We start from the raw sequence: 16,156 nt of genomic DNA, 5'->3' as shown, positions 1-16,156 counted from the left end.
ATGTGGGATCTCACAATCCTCCCCCCTTGGAGCCCAACGTCCTAGCTAGCACACCGATTTGGGTACTGGCTCTGATACCAACTGTAACAGCCCAGCTCAGACCCCCCGCATGCGATGTTGTCCGCTTTGGGCCCAGCCCGCATGGTTTTGTCAAAACACATCGCAAGGGAAAGGTATCCACACTCTCTTTTAAGGCATGCTTCGTTTCCCTTTCCAACCGATGTGGGATCTCACAATCCTCCACCCTTGGGGCCAAGCGTCCTTATTGGCACACCGATCCGGGTATTGGCTCTGATACCAATCTGTTAGGACCCGTCCAAAATTCATCACTAGAATTCTAGACAAGCCCTGATCTCAGGGAAACACTACCGGACCCTCTAATGGAAAATCCGGCAGAACCTCCCCTAAGGGTTGAACTTATTACAAGTTTCCTGTACTGAAAATACACTTCTATATACACCTCTTATTCCTCCCACTTTACTACAAAATATTATCACAAATTTCAGTACTTCAAATAAATGACAGGGAACTAATGTAATAATTAAGGAAATATATCCCATGGTATATAGAGCATCATAAGATACAATTATGTATGAAAGTTTTACAACAAAGTAGAAAGAAAATTACATAATAAGAAACGAAGGAAAGAAGACTTCTCGAAGTTCCGAAAATGATCAAACTGTCGAGCTCGCCCTGATCGAACAATGTCTACCACCTGAGTCTAAGGGAACGAAATTTGAAAACATGAGATGCTAATCATCTCAGTGAACGACCCAGTCTACTAACTACTAATAATTAAGTAATTTAGCAGTAAGCAAATGAATAAGTAATTACTAAATAAATAAATACGTGAATGGTTTAGTAATAATGGTTCAAAATAATTTTCTCTCAAAACCCTCACAGTCACTCAGTTGGAAATGTTCCTTTTTTAAAACGTTTTCACAAAACCCGATGTTTTATGCCCAAGATTCAGAAAAATAATTAACCAATAATTTACAAATAAAACACGACAAATTAAGAATCCAAAATTAGAATGAGAATAATAATAGAAATGAAATTGACTTGTGTAACAATTCTAAAAGAATAATAACATATCATCAACAGATAATACAAAGATATCCATGATAATCATATTTAAACAATTCAGAAAATAATCAAATAATTAGAATAACTCAATTAATTGAACAATTAAATGAAGAAATAATTTAACCAAAATAAAACACCCATTTAAAATAAATGTTAAGAATATAATAAAATGAAGGAAAATATAATATATTAGAATGGATTTCAAAATACCAAAACAATTTGAATAATAATTTCGTAAAAGCATTTTTATAAAAAAAAAACTGCGTAACCTTTAAATTTAAATAATGAAACACTATTAAATACATATTATTAAAAATCAGGTCGTGAAAACCATTTGATGCCTACACTATATACCAGTGGCTCCAACGGTACCCAGCGTCCCGAGGTACCACCAGATATGAGGTTAAAGAGAGAAACTGACATACGGTCGCGTGGCGTCCCACTGCACCACTGCAAACAGGCGTCCTGGCCATGGCCGGGGGTGGTTGCGGCCGATATCAACTTGCCGACCCTCAGTCCGATGGCAACCACAGGACAACCCATAAATCACCTGCACGCTACTCACACCCACCTGCGCGATAATCATATCCATGTGTGCACTAATTATATCCACATATATAAAACACCGGTACATGTGTGGTGCATCATAAAAATTCTAAAATCCATATAGTTTCAAATCCCAAAAAAATTCCACCGGGTTTATTCCATTCAATTAAACCTGTAAATTTTTCCACAATTCCTTTATAATTTATTGTCATAAATCCATCGCATATTTTCCATCAATTTCAAATCCATGAATGTAACAATAATTAAAAATAATTATTACTTCAATTATTCAAAATTCAAATATAATTGGATCTCACAATTCATCAATGGATAATACATTCTTATTAAACATAAATAATTTCACAATTTATTTCAACCACAATTTAAATAAAATTAAATCCACAATTTCATAAAATAAAATTCCCATAATTTACCAAAATCAAATTATACTTTAATGCATAAATATACTATAATTTTATTCAATTGTAGCATCAAAATCCCAAATATAATTTATAAATAATTAATACATGAATATAATTTCCAAACACATATTCAACATAAAATATATGAAATTTATCAACCCAAAATAGTTTTGAAGATGGGTCACTCACCTTAAGCACACAATCCAAACAAGATCCTCAATAGGCCATTGACTCTCACAATCCGTTAAGAATTGAGGAAAGTGGACACTAGATTTAGGTTCAGAGGGTCAGAATTAGTGGGAAAGGATGGGCGATGCAACTAGAAACTCGCCGGAAAGTCGATTTCCCGACGAACCGCTGTGGTCACCATAATCCGCCACCGTCGGCGGCGCATCCGGTGGCCACTTGTAACATCCCACATCGGTTGGAAAGGGGAACGAAGCATGCCATATAAGTGGGTGTAGATACCTTTCCCTTACGAGGCCTTTTCCTGTGACCCACCATTGTAATGGGGTCGGGCAGAGCAAAACCGTGAGGGCTGGGCCCAAAGCGGACAATATCGCATGCGTGTGGTCTGGGCTGTTACAGTGGTATCAGAGTCGGACCCGGATGGGTGTGCCAGTGAGGACACTGGGCCCTAAGGAGGGAGGATTGTAACATCCCACATCGGTTGGAAAAGGGAACGAAGCATGCCATATAAGTGGGTGTGGATACATTTCCCTTGCGAGGCCTTTTCCTGTCCCACCATTGTAATGGGGCCGGGAAGAGCAAAACTGTGCGGGTTAGGCCCAAAGTGGACAATATTGCATGCGGGTGGTCTAGGCTGTTACACCACTGGCCATGATTTATGGTGGGAAGGTAGATCGAGGAATGGGTGACTCAACGGGACCGGCGGTGAGCCAAACGAAGGCCAAAATAGGGAGAAATCTGGGTTTGAAGAAATCGGCGCCGCCGCCGGAAAAAGTCTCGATCCGGGCCCATCGGCGGTCGGTTGGCCCTGATTTTTGGCTGGCCGGCCGGTTTTTAGGTGGGCGTCAAGGTGGGGTGGCCCGTGTACTGTTCTGGTGGCCGAAAATGGGTGAACAGCGGTTGGCCGATTGGGTTTCTCTCTCTCCCCTTCCCCGGCTAACGTGTTTTGGCCAAAATAAAAGCCACCCATGGGTGACACTGTTCACTCATGGGATTGGCTGAAAATACGACACGTGGCACACACTGTTCACTTAGGTAAAAATATATTAAAATATTACGGTATTCGGAAAACTTTGCATGTCCATAACTTTTTAACCAGATGTCCAATTTAAGCGTGCTGCTAGTCTATGAACTCATATCGACGAGTACTTCACAACCATGCATGAGTCAAAGATCAACTTTGCATTAACAAAAAGTCAACTCCGGCAACCCTTGGACAGTTTGGACCTCAAATTGTTTTGCTCATAACTTTCGAACCGTAGCTCCGTTTTCAACGTGCTACTAGTCTATGGACTCGTGACAATGTGTACTTTTTAACGGTACCTCGGTCAATGTGGAATTCCATCAGGCACAAAAAGTCAACATTTGATCCTTTCTCGGTCAATGATGGTCAATTTGGTCAACCTCGGTCAAATTTGAGAAATTCCTGGTGTACTTCGGGAGGGGGTGTTACAATCTTCCCCCTTTACAAAAATTTCATCCTCGAAATTTTATACTTCACTAAAACGTATAAGAATATTGGTTGCTGATATGTGCTTCAAGCTTCCACGTCACTTCCTTGGCTACGTAAAATCTGCCATAAGACTTTAACTTGAGAAATAATCTCATCGACCAATACGTATCCTTCGTGACCTAAGATTTCTATTGGTTGTTCCTCACATGACAGGTCTTCGATGTCTTTTCGTAGCTCCGATGCATGAAATACGTTACATACCTGCGTTAACTCTTCCAAAAATGCTAACTCGTACGCTACAAAATCAATTCTTTCACTAACCTCGTAGAAACCAAGATACGAGAACTTAGCTCTCTCTATCAACCAAAGCGTACGACTCTCCCCTATGGAGATAATTTCAAAAACTCAATCTCAGACTTTGAATTCAAGATCTTTTCCTTGCACGTCAGGTTAACTCTTTTGTCGATTCCTGAGCGGTCTTCAAACTCTCTCGGATGACCTTCACCTTATTCATAGTCATTCATAGGTGTTTGCATCCAATTTAGCTTGGCCGACTTGTCTCAGTGAGAACCACTCTCGTACCAGTAAAAAGGTGTGCTAACATTTCTACTTCTTCCACTTGTTGGCAACTTACGTACCTTGATTCTAATTCGGCAACTTCCTTTATCGTGCCAATCCACCAATAATACTTAGTGAGCATTTGATATATCTTTATACCTTTGGGGTGTATCACATACATCGAATCGCGTGCTTCCTTTGGGGTCTCTTTTTGAACTCAACGATATCCTACTCTTGGATTCTCAATTGGCGATGCTTAAACCTTAAGTCGCTCTTGGAAAAACCATAACATAAAACAAATAATAAATATATTTTTCAAATATACCACCAACATAAAATATATACAATTTATCAACCTAAATTAAATTTTCAAACTTCTTCAAAAATCAAAAATCAAAATATAATTTATAAAATTTACTAATTAAATCAATGAAATAATAAATAATAAGAGAATTATTCTAATCAGTTTAAAATACCTTAATTTGCATAGGCAATTGTTAAAATTCCACATTGGAACAATAATAAAAACATGAATAAATGCATTTTAATAATCATTTTAAAATAAGTAAAATGAATCGATTAAATAATAAAAGAAATATTTAACACATGCATTTAAAATAAGAGTAACAATATAATAAAATTTATTTTAAATTATCCAAACCATTTAAATAATAAGGTCATAGTAAAATGCACTTTAAAACATTAATTGAATAAATGATAAAAACACATTTTATGTAAATTGTCATAATCAAGGTAAATTATAAAAACATGTCAAAATATATTTTAAATCACAATTTTAAATGAATAATAAAATCAATGCAAATGAAATTCATACCAAAACATTGATTTAAATAAATAATAAAAACATGAATAAAATACCTTTAATTTCAAATATCACTTTGAAAAGCATTTAGTTTTTGATAATCGATTGGAAAAATATCTTGACACCTTGAGGTTGATCGACACACATTCATACTCGGCAACAGGTATCGATTATGGGTGGTCACCTTGTTAGGTCGTTGGTAGCCGATACACACTCTTAGGCAACCATCCTTCTTCTCCATGAACAAAACGGATACCATTCACGATGATAAGCTTGATCTAGTGAAACCTTTATTCACCAAATCTTGCAGTTAAGCCTTTCAGTCCTTTAACTTTGATAGAGTCGCACGGCATGGCGGTATTGAAATAGATCGATGTCCAAAGAAAATTTAATGGTGAATTGATATCCCTTTTATGGTCGTAATCAAGCTAACTTGTAGGGAAAACACTTTCGAATTGCTTCCCACTATGAGCACTTCCAACGCTCACCATCTACTCGGGATCAACCACATGGGTCAAATACCCTTAACAACCATTCTCCGATAGCTCCTTGGAGACAAGGATAGAAATTAATCATGGTAAAGGCCTCCTAACTCCTCCACGAAGCACCACTTTAGGTAAGCTAAAACACTTTAACTTTACTCCTTTATGCTAGCAGTCCATAAACATAAGAACTACTCAATCCATATCTAAGACCACTTCGGATCCCAAAAGATTCACAGAATTGGATCTACCACCATTACTTGACTTTCGATAAAGAAAAGGCAATCCTCGACCATTGACTAGGCCATAGGAATTCCCCGTTAGGCTAGGTGATTCTAATTGGCACCCTCGAAGATTAGAGCTATTTCAACTCGGGTAACGAATTTGCTTCGAGATAAAGGGAAAGAACGCTTTAAGACGGGCAAAACGAGAGATTAGACATGGATGGGACGCACAAAAATGCACAGTCCCCTAGGAATACTAAAACCTAGAGCTTTGATACCAACTGTCAGGACCCGTCCAAAATTCCTCATCGAAATCCTAGACAAGCCTTGATCCTAGAGAAACCCTACCGGACCTTCCAATGGAAAATCCAGCAGAATCTCCCCTAAGGGTTGGACTTACCATAAATTTCCTGCACTGAAAATACACTTCTATATACATCCCCTTATTCCTCCCACATTACTACAATTTGTCTCCACAAATTTGCAGCACTTAAAAATAATAACAGGAAATCAGTGCATAATTAATAACTAAATGTCCAATATAGTATACAGAGCATTATATAAATAAATGTGGAATTAATACAATGTCAGATAAATAAGCAATACAAGATGAAGAGGAAAAAAGGGAAGAAATGCTTCTTGGACTTTCGGCAATGAACTGAGACGTCAAGCTTTCCCTGGACGATCAACGTCTCCCAATCCTTGTACCTAGGGGAACGAAATTTAGAAATATGAGATGCTAATCATCTGAGTAAGTGACCCTATCTACTGTACAATTATAAAGCCATGATAATTATAGTACATTTGGTTAATTAAGAATAAATAAATAAATAAATAATAATTAATTAAAAATAATATTTTCTCTCAAAACCTTCACGATTCACTCGGTTGGAAAAGTTTCCCTTTTAAAACATTTTCGCAAAACCCAATCTTTTATGCCCCGAAAACCAAGGAAACAATTAGTTAACTAAATATCAAATAAAAGATAATAAATCAAGCATCCAAAATTTATAATGAAAATAAAATAGGAATAGAAATAAAAATAATTTCGTAACAATTACTAACTGATTAATAAATGTCACAAACAAATAATATACAAGAATTTAAAGATCCAAAATTTATAATGGAAATATAGAATAAGACATCATTGGATACAATAATTAAAATCATAATTAAACTTGTACTAAAGAAATTTGGTATAAGAACAAGAATAGACCCAATATATAAATTATAAAATTTATTAATTAAGTCAAAGAAATAATCAAAGAAACATTTTAAATCAATTTAAACATCGATATAAAAGAAATGATAAAAATATAATAGAATTTATTTTAAAATACCATCGATTTAAATGATAAAATCAAGGCAAATAACTTTTAAACATTAATGAGAATAGGTAATAAAATCACGATATCAATTTCATAAAATTTGTTTAAAGCTTTAAATTTAAATAAATAATAAAAACAACATTAAATACATTCTAATTTAAATACTGCTTTAAAACTTTAGGAATTGAAATTTATATCAGAAAAATAATTACTTGATGCACCACACTATATATCAGTGATGTCCCACGATACCCAGCATCCCAAGCACGTGTAACGGGAGGTTAAAGAGAGAAACTTGCATACAGTCGCTTCGGCGTCCTGACAGCGCCGCTGCTTAAACCGTCATCCCGGCCATGGAGGGGGGCAGCTTATGGCCAATATCAAACTTGCCTACCCTCGGTCCAATGGCAACTCACAAGAGACATTATAACTTGCGCACTCATCAACATATACAGTACAGAACACCAGTACTGTATGAGTGCGTCTAAAACAAATAACCAAATTTTATTATTAAAAGTACGTAACTTTTTTCCAAAATTCACTATGGGAATTATACCATTTTTCAAACTCACCTTCCCACATTTTTTTTTTAACATTTCCAGTATAAATCCATCGATAGTAATATACAATTATTTTTTTTCCCAAATCATAAAATCAATCAAATAATTTTCCATGGGCATAATTATAAAATTTGAAACCACCAACTTAAACCAATATTTCCTTGAAATATTTAAAATCAAATCATGCCCAAAAATAATATTAAAACCACATGAATTTCATATATAATTTAATTCCACAAATCCTCATTACCATAAAATAATTTCCACAATGCATAAATTTATATAAATGCATTTTTTCTTTAATCAAAATAAATTCACAAATAAATTCCACAATAAATCAATTAATATCAAGATCACAATGCCTTTAAATATCAAATTTCCATAAAATCCAAATTTCTTCCATAATTTGTCAAAAATCAAAATATGATTTAATGCACATATACATTTCAATTTATTCAAATGTGCCATCAAAATTTCAAATATAATTTTGCTTGATATTTAACACATAAATATTAGATCCAAACATTTAATTACTGCAAAATAAATATAATTTAACACCCGAAAATAATTTTGAAGGTGGGTCACTCACCTCGAGCATGCAATTAATCCAATATCCTCCATGGGATCAATTCCACGATGCACACGTGCTCCTAGAACAACAATATTACACAACTCAAATAAATTAATATTTTATTCGGATAAATAATACCCGGTATCAGGGGGACTACACAAACGTTAACCAAAATTTACAAATAATATACCGAATCGAAGCTTATGGAACGAGGATCACAGATTGAGGCTTACCTTCCGGAGATCGGACCCGAGGTGACCGAAATCTCGCCGGAAAGCTCATGGATTTAAGGTGGGGTGGTGTGTGTACTTTTCTGGTGGTTGGAAATGGGTGAACGGCAGTGGCCGGTTGGTTTCTCTCTCTTTCTCTCTCTCCTTGTAACACCCCGTCCTGAACCATGTCGGAATTTTTGCACGTTGACCGAGGTTGACTGTTGACCGTTGACCGAAGGGGTCAAAAGTTGACTTTGACCCGATTGGAATTCGAGGTTGACTGAGGTATCGTTACGAAGTACACGTTGGCACGAGTTCGTAGACTAGTAGCAGGTTCAATTTGGACATGTGGTTTGAAAGTTATGGACCTGTAGAGTTTTTCAAATACTGTATTATTTTAATATTATTTTTGAACGTGTAACGATGTACCACGTGTGACTTAATGAAGGTGACCATGTGTCACCATGTTGAGAAGCCGCATGTCAACCATGTGTAATGTCATATTATTTTATTATTATTTAATTATTTTTATTTTATTTTATTTTTCTTTTTCTTTTCCTTTTTCTTTTTCTTTTTCTTTTCTTTTCCCCTATGTGGGAAAAAAGGCCACGGGTCCTGATCCTTCTCCTTCTCCTTCTTCTTCTTCTTCTTCTTTCTTTCTTTCTTTCTTCCTTCCCACCGCCTGTCTCTCTCTCTCTCCCTTCTGCACATTTTTCGGCCACCGAAACCACTCACGCGCCGGCCAGTGATGAGCGGAGGGAGGAGGTGAGCTCAGCCGCCAATTTTCACGGTCACCGGCCGCCGAACGCGCCCCGATCGGGCCGGAGAAGCCGCCGGCAGGAAAAATTTCTCTCTCCTCTTTTCTTGTGTTTTCCGGCCAGCCGAGTCCAAATTAAGCCTCCTCTCCCCCTATTTTGGGTCCTCTGAGTCCAAATATGGCCTCCAATCTCGAAAATTCGAAGTGGTTTGGGAGATACGAGGAATTGAAAACCGACCGAAGCTTTCCGACCAAATTCTGACCACCTCCGGCGGAATTGGGGTCGATGGAGACCGGATTTGTAATCCTTGTCGCTCAAGCTTCGATTCGATATATTATTCGACTATTTTGGATAACGTTTGTGTTTGACCCCCCGGGTACCGGGTATTATTTATCCGAATAAAATATTAATTTATTTGACTGTGTGTGAATTGTGTTCTAGGAGCACCGGTGAGTTGTGGAATTGATCCCATGGTGGATCATGGTTTAATTTGTTGAAGTGTGGCAATTTTGCCACTTGATGGTGCATGTCACTGGCTAGCATGAACACCTTGGTATCAAATCCTTTCCTTTTATGAGTTTATATTTTTTTGTATGTTTTTAATTTATGCAAGGTATATTTTGATAATGTTTTGTGCCTAAGTTATGTATGCAAAATTATAGGCAAAATTATGCACAAAAGAGTAGGAATGTTATGCTTGAAATGCCTATGGTGCTGGATTCATAATTTCCAGCAACATAGTTCCACTATTTATCTTATATCTCAGGTTGTAAATGGAGTTTTGGGCTTCAATTTTGAGGTATATCTACAGACATATATAGAAGACTATGGTTCAAATTTCAGGTCCAAATGACATGAGAAAGTCCATTTTCTATTCCAAACAGATTGCTGTATCTGATGGGCCCAGTATGCAGAGTATGGGCCAGTTTTGGAGCTGTTTAGCCCATGATCCGGTTCCAGAACTTTCCTAGCTCTTGGAACAATATTTATTGATGACCAAGGATGCTTCAAACCAAGTTTTATAAGCAGATAAAAAGGGGAACTAAGTAGGTGAAGCTAGTTTGGTTGTTTACCCAAACTAGTTAAACAATAGGAACTTAGTTCAAACCATGTGCCACTTTTTACTATATTTGGAATAGACATGTTGCAGCTGGTTTTTGACTCTTTTGTGTATGAAAAGTTAGGTGTTGACCATTTTACTTTTTAAATTTCAAATACTTTACTCATTTTTTTCATTACCAAAAATTTTCTTTCATACCCAAAAATTGTCTTTGAAGAATTTTAAGGTTAAATGACAAATATTTTTTTATAAAAAAATTTATAAAATAATGTGATTTACGGATTAGTCGAGCATTTCTTCTTTTTAATACCTGCCCAATATTTTTTGGCGATTCTAATCTTTTATCATCATAACTCATTTTGTTTTTGTTAGAACTTATATTTTGTATTATAAATTCTTTTTTGTTCTCTTTTTTTATTTTTTCTATTTGATTTATGAGATTTACCATCCGAAAAGAGGAAAAAACGGGGTCTTTGTTGTAAGCTCACATGCTTGGCATGTGTGAACTAGTTATAATTTCAAGCTTATATTGTAAAATGAATGATATGGCAAAACATCTAAGCCTTATTTTCAAAATCCAACGTGTTCCTCTTCTTCTTATCTCTTCTTCAACACCTTAGAACACTTTAGGAACCCTAAAAACCAGAAAACACCATAACCAAAACCTAAAAACACAACTCACACACAACCACTCCCAAGAGCATCACCAAAAGCTTGCTTGTTGCTAACACTTCAAGCTAGCTTGCTCTTGGTCATAACCTTCTCACCCCAACATAATTGCGTGCTCCAGGTGAGTGACCCACCTTTAAAAATGTTTTTGGGGTAATTGATTATATTTATGTGGTGTTAAATTGATATCTATAATTTGTGCTCATGTGGCGTAATTTAAATATAGTCGGGAAAAAAATATTATTTTATATATATTTTTACCCATTGATACTAAACGGAATTTTGGATTACTAAGAATTTCCCAATTATTATTTTATTGTGGTTTAATTTATTTATTGTGCATGAGCAAAGTATATTTCAGTAATAATCGTACGTGGTTTTAAGTGTTATTTTTCGGACATAATTGGGTTAAATATTTTATGAAAATATTTGTTTAAGTTGGTGGTTTAATTTTGTATAAATTATGCCCGCGGTATTTTAATGGTTGAACCTCGTATTACGAGAAAATTATGGTTGATTGGTTATCGATGTTTCCGTACCGTTTGTTAAATAAAAATATGTGGGATGGTATTTTGTGAAAATTTGGTATATTTCCCACGGTAAATTTTGGAAAACGGTATAGTTGGTTTAATAATTATTTTAGACGCATTCACACAGTATTGGTGTTCTGGTATATGTATATGTGGTTCAGCGAGCAAGTATTATTATTTCACTCGTGAGTTGCCATTGGACCGTGGGTAGGCAAGTCTTATATAGTGCACATAGCCGCCCCCCTCCTTGGCCGGGATGATGGTTTCAGCAGCGGTACTGTCGGGATGCCGAAGTGTCGTTTGCAAGTTTCTCTCTTTAATCTCCCCGCCAGTCGGTGCTCAGGACGCTGGGTATCGGAGGGCATCACTGGTATATGGTGTGGTGCGTCAAGTACAAATTTTTTCGGATAGAAATTTCAAATCCCAAAGAGTACAAAATTATTTATTATAATTTAATGCAGTTTATTTATATTTTGGGGTATTTGTTTATTTATTTGTTGTTTATTAAATTGTCTGGTCCCTTGGTTTTCGGCAAGTACGAATATCGGGTTTTATGAAAATGTTTTAAAAAGGGGAACATTTCCAATGGAGTGAATAGTGAGGGTTTTGAGAGAAAGTATTACTTCAAATGTTTATTTATTTATTTACTTAATTGTTCGGTATTGATTTATTAAATCCCTTTACTTGGTATACTATTAATATTAAAGGTGTATAGTAGATAGGGTCACTCACTGAGATGATTAGCATCTCACACTCCTAAATTCCGTTCCCCTAGGTCCAGGTTGGAGACGTTGATTGTCCGGGGCGAGCCCGACGTCTCAATTCGTTGCCGAAGTCCAAGAAGTATTTCTTCCCTTTTTCCTCTGTATCTTGTATTGCTTTTTATCTGTCATGTTATTAATTCCACATTTATTGTATAATGCTCTGTATACTGTATTGGACATGTAGTGTTATTATTGCACTGAGTTGCTGTTATCTTTTGAAGTGCTGAAAATTTGTGGAATCAATTTTTAGTAACGTGGGAGGAATAAGGGGATGTTTATAGATGTCAGGACCCATCCAGAATTCCTTCCCCGGAACCCTAGACAAGCCCTGATCCCAGGGAAATACCACCGAACCTTCCAACGGAAAATCCGGCAGTACCTCCCCTAAGGGTAGGACTAACCAAAAATTTCCTGCACTGAAAACACACTTCTAAAAACATCCCTTTATTCCTCCTACGTTACTACAAATTGATTCCACAAATTTCAGCACTTCAAAGAACAGCAGCAACCCAGTGGATAAAAACAACTACACGTCCAATACAGTATACAGAGCATTATACAGATAAATGTGGAATTTATAAAATGACAGATAAGAAGCAATACAAGATAGAGAGGAAAAAGGAAAGAAAAACTTCTTGAACCTTCAGCAACGAACTGAGACGTTGGGCTCGCCCCGGACAATCAACGTCTCCAACCTGGACCTAGGGGAACGGAATTTAAGAGTGTGAGATGCTAATCATCTCAGTGAAGTGACCCTAACTACTATACACCTTTAATATAAATAATATACCAAATAAAGGGATTTAATAAATCAATACCGAACAATTAAATAAATAAATAAATAAACAACTGAAGTAACAATTTCTCTCAAAACCCTCACTATTCACTCCGTTGGAAATGTTCCCCTTTTTAAAACATTTTCACAAAACCCGATATTCGTACTTCCCGAAAACCAATGAACCAAATAAATTAATAAACAACAAATAAACAAATAAATACCCCAAATATAAATATTCTGTAATAAATTATAATAAATAATTTTTTTTAACACCTTTGGGGTTTTAAACTTTATTTGAAAATTACACTTGACAATTACACATGACGCACCACACCATATACCGGTGATGCCCTCCGATACCCAGCGTCCCGAGCACCGACTGGCGGGGAGGTTAAAGAGAGAAACCTGCAACGGCACTTCGGCATCCCGACAGTACCGCTGCTAAAACCATCTCCCGGCCAAGGGAGGGGCTGCTGTGGCCAATATCAAACTTGCCTGCCCAGTCCAATGGCAACCACGGGAGAAATAATCACGACGCGCTAAACCACATAATAACCGCGCGCTACCACGTGTCCATACACCATACACCAGAACACCAATACTGTATGAGTGCGTCTAAAAATAAACATTAATAACCAACCGTACCGTTTTCCAAAATTACAGTGGGAAATATATTAAATTATCACACATACCGTCCCACATATTTTTATTTAATAAACCGGTACGAAACAGCGATAACAACAAACCACAATTTTTTCGAAATACGAGATTCAATAATAAAAATACCGCGGGCATAATTTATAAAATTTAAACAAATATTTTCGTAAAATATTTAACCCAATTATGCCCGAAAAATCATATTTGAAACCACGTACAAATACTACCGAAATACACTTTGCTCATGCACAATAAATAAATTAAACTACAATAAAACCATAACCAAATTGTACCACATGAGCATAAATTAAATACCAATTAAACATAATTAATTGCCCAAAAATGATATAAAATCCAGACACAATTAATTACCGAAAATACTTGCTCATGTGTAATAAATACCATTTAATCACAATAAAATAATAATCGGAAATTTCTTAATGACCCCAAAATTTCATTTAGCACCAATGGGTAATTATATATAAAATAATATTTTTTCCTGATTATATTTAAAGTACACCACATGAGCACCAATTACACATATCAAATTAATACCACATAAATACAATTAATTACCCCAAAAATATTTTTAAAGGTGGGTCACTCACCTGGAGCACGCAATTAACCTACGATCCACCACGGGATCAATTTCACGACTCACCGGTGCTCCTAGAACAAAATTCACAGACAGTCAAATAAATTAATATTTTAATCGGGTAAGTAATACCCGGTACCCGGGGGGTCAAACACAAACTTTAACCAAAATGGTCGAATAATATACCGAATCGAAGCTTGAGCGACGAGGATTACCAATCCGGTCTCCATCGACCCCAATTCCGCCGGAGGTGGCCGGAATTTGGTCGGGAAGCTTCGGCCGGATTTAAACTTAAGGGATCTTTCAAACGGTGGGGATTTTGGGCAATCTAACCCCAGAAATGGACTCAGAGGGGTCGAAAATGGTGGGATAGAGTTATGGGTCGGGCTGGTTTGGTCGGAAACGGCGAGAATCGCCGGAAAATTTCAAGTCGCCGCCGTGGACTTCACCGGCCCGATCTGGGCGCGTCCGGGAGATTTGGTGGCTGAGGTCGCGAGGTGGTAGGCTACACCGGTGGTCGGCGTTTGTGGCATTCCGGCGACTGTAATCCGGCCAAACGCCGGTCAAACAGAGAGAGGGAGAGAGTCAAAGGAGAGAGAGAGAGGGAAAAGTTTTTACTGGTTTTTTGATGGCTCGGGGAAGAAGAAGGGAAAAAAGAAAAGAAAAGGAAAAGAAAGAAAAAAAAACAGGTGTTTTCCCACGTGAGGAAAAGAAAGAAAAAGAAAAACAAAAACAAAAGAAAAAGGAAAAGAAAAACAAAAACAAAAACAAAAGAAAAAGGAAAAGAAAAAGAAAAAGGAAAAAGGAAAAATAAAAATAATTAAATAAAAAAATATTATTATTAAAATAATAATAAAAATAATTTAATATTACACATGGTTGACATGTGGCACCTCACTATGGTGACACATGGTCACCTTCATTAAGTCACACGTGGCACCTCGTTACGCGTTTAAAAAATAATATTAAAATAATACAGTATTTGAAAAACTTTACAGGTCCATAATTTTCAAATCACATGTCCAAATCGGACGTGCTGCTAGTCTACGGACTCGTATCGACAAGCACTTCACAACCATGCATGAGTCAACGCTCAACTTTGCATGAACAAAAAAGTCAACTCCGGCACCCCTTGGACAGTTTGGACCTCAACTTGTTTTGCTCATAACTTTCAAACCGTAGCTCCGTTTTCAAGGTGCTACCAGTCTACGAACTCGTGCCAACGTGTACTTCGTAACGGTACCTCAGTCAACCTAGAATTCCAACTGGGTCAAAAAGTCAAAGGTCAATCTAGGTCAACGTGCAAAAATTTCCGACATGGTTCGGGACGGGGTGTTACAATAGAAGTGTGTTTTCAGTGCAAGTAATTTTTGGTTAGTCCTACCCTTAGGGGAGGTGCTGCCGGATTTTCCGTTGAAAGGTTCGGTGGTATTTCCCTGGGATCAGAACTTGTCTAGGGTTCCGGGGAAGGAATTCTGGACGGGTCCTGACACTCCTCCCTCCTTTCTCTCTCCTCTCCTCGGCTTCCGTATTTTGCCAAAATAAAAGCTACCCATGGGTGACACTGTTCACTCATGGGATTGGCTGAAATTGCGACACGTGGCATACACTATTCACTCAAGCCAAATATATTAAAATATTAAGGTATTTGAAAAACTTCGCATGTCCATAACTTTTTAACCAGATGTCCAATTTAAGTGTGCCTCTAGTCTATGAACTCGTTTGGACGAGTACTTCACAACCATGCATGAGTCAAAGCTCAACTTTGCATGAACAAAAAGTTAACTTCGGCAACCCTTGAACAGTTTGGACCTCAATTTATTTTGCTCATAACTTTCAAACCGTAGCTCTGTTTTCAAGGTGCTATTGGTCTATGAACTCGTGACAACGT

The sequence above is a fragment of the Ziziphus jujuba genome, chromosome 10, assembly GCF_031755915.1.
Source record: "Ziziphus jujuba cultivar Dongzao chromosome 10, ASM3175591v1".
Classification (NCBI taxonomy): domain Eukaryota; kingdom Viridiplantae; phylum Streptophyta; class Magnoliopsida; order Rosales; family Rhamnaceae; genus Ziziphus; species Ziziphus jujuba.
The sequence above is the reverse complement of the archived record's forward strand: the minus strand, read 5'-3'. Positions refer to the sequence as shown.